General features: G+C 45.5%; 1 long non-coding RNA gene across 1 annotated transcript; it reads left to right on the plus strand.

Moving 5' to 3' along the window:
* The first annotated feature begins 600 nt into the window (after window positions 1–600).
* On the plus strand, window positions 601–1,495 carry LOC116917337. The gene is made up of 3 exons (XR_004391093.2): window positions 601–820; window positions 883–1,098; window positions 1,150–1,495. It is a non-coding gene; the product is annotated as an uncharacterized LOC116917337 (long non-coding RNA).
* The last annotated feature ends 474 nt before the right edge of the window (window positions 1,496–1,969 follow it).

Consider the following 1,969-nt stretch of genomic DNA (forward strand, 5'->3'; position numbering starts at 1 on the left):
GTGGAGAATGCTATTCTTACGACGGCAGGGGTGGGTTAGCCACGGGTCAGGTTTTGGGGCGGATCTCGGGTGGCTCTCGAAAAAATGGTGTTGGCTAGAAAGGTAAGCAGCTAGCATGGAATTCCAGTTTTGGCGATATTTTTTCTTAACGTCTATAAGTGAGGTGCGGAGGGTCATTTTCTCGCACTGCGATGACCTTGCTACATTGACTAAATGGTCGACGGTGTCATTTTCTACGATCCCGATGTGGCTAGGGATCCAATGTAACTCAATTTTGACGTTGGAAAAGAGGGCGTCCGCAGCGATGTTACGTATGTTGATGATAAGCTCATTAGATGGTCGAGGGTTGTTTATGGCTTCTATGGCACTGCGTGAGTCGGTGAAAATTTGAGCAAGTGCTGGGGAAACGTGAAGAGCACATTCAATTGCTTTTGTTAAACCTAACAGTTCAGCCGTGTAACTATCCGTGCCATCGGGGAGTTTCCATCCCTTAGACATTTGAAGCTTTGGGCAGTAGATGGCGCATGCAGAAGAATTGTCACCCGGGTTGACTGAGCCATCAGAAAAGATGGAGATTGAGTTGTCGTCTGAATTGTTGGTGTTTGGGTACAATTGTCTGAAGAGGATTTTTGCATGAGTTTGGTTAGCCGAGGAGAATTTTTTTGAGAAAGGGAAGAGGAAAGTTGGAATTTTCGGCATAATCCACGGGGGCTCTCTTAGTTTTAAAAGATTCCAGTGCAATTGAAAAAGGGAGATACCATAGGCCGACAGTTGAGATTTACTGACCAGGATGTTGGGAGTGCTGCGTGGTTTCCAGAAGGTAAGGCTATTGTAAGTTTGTGAAGCGTTTTTGTAAAAAGGATTGTTGGTCTTGAAATTTAGATTCATGACGTATTGACACGCCAGCCATTCACATCTGCAGCGGATGGGACACAAGCCAGAGTCAAGCCAAACATGAGCACGAGGAGTGGATTTGGGGGCTAGTAGAATGGATCGAAGAATGGAATTTTGAATGATGTCTAGCTTGCTTACCAGAGACGAGCTTGATTGGAGGATGACTGGATAAGAGTAATCCATGATGCTTCGAACAAGGGCAAGGTATAGGTTAATAAGTAGTTTCGGCTTGAGGTTCATGCTTCTTCTTAACAGGATCTTGAAGAGATTGTGCCTTTGAGCAACTTTACCAAGTAACTCAAGTATGTGTGGCCTCCATGACAGTTTTCTGTCGAAGATAATGCCTAGGAATTTGCCTTCTTCTACATCAGGAATTCTTTCTCCCAAGGCTTCGAGTTGGAGAGGCGCATTGGATCCTCTGCGTCTACTGAAGGAGATAGTAAAAGACTTGGAGACGGAGATGGTGAACTTCCATAATTTGCACCATTTACAAAAACGGAACAGAGCCTTCTGAAGTGCCAGACGGGCCTTACGTCTGTGACGGTGGGCAATAGAGGCTGAAATGTCGTCTGCATACATCAGAAGTGATACTCCTTGGGAGTTTTGGAGGCTGTTTGCCAGTGGAAAGTCTCGAGTCATCACTGTGAACAGAAGCGGACTGAGAACTGCGCCTTGAGGAACGCCAAAAGAGATGGTTTTCGTTAATGAGAACGTGCCGTTTAGACTAACGCGTACCCGCCGTAAGGTAAGGAAATCTTTAAGCCATCGAATGATGTAGCCTGAAACCTTCACCTGGCAGAGCTTAAAAAGCAGGCCGGTTATCCAAACGCTATCATACGCTTTTGAGATGTCCAGGAACACACAGTGAACTTTTTTTTTGAAATTAAAGCCAGTTTTAATGTTATTTTTTAGATCCCAGATGAGGTCGTGTGTGGAGCAACCTTGACGAAAACCAGCTTGAGAGGTCGGAATAAAGTTGCGGTGATCTAAGTGCCACGTGAGTCTGGCTTTCATTATCCGCTCAAAGCATTTGCCCATGCAGGAGGTGATGGAGATTGGTCGGTAGGAGTCAACT

Source organism: Daphnia magna, linkage group LG2 (genome assembly GCF_020631705.1).
Source record: "Daphnia magna isolate NIES linkage group LG2, ASM2063170v1.1, whole genome shotgun sequence".
Taxonomy (NCBI): domain Eukaryota; kingdom Metazoa; phylum Arthropoda; class Branchiopoda; order Diplostraca; family Daphniidae; genus Daphnia; species Daphnia magna.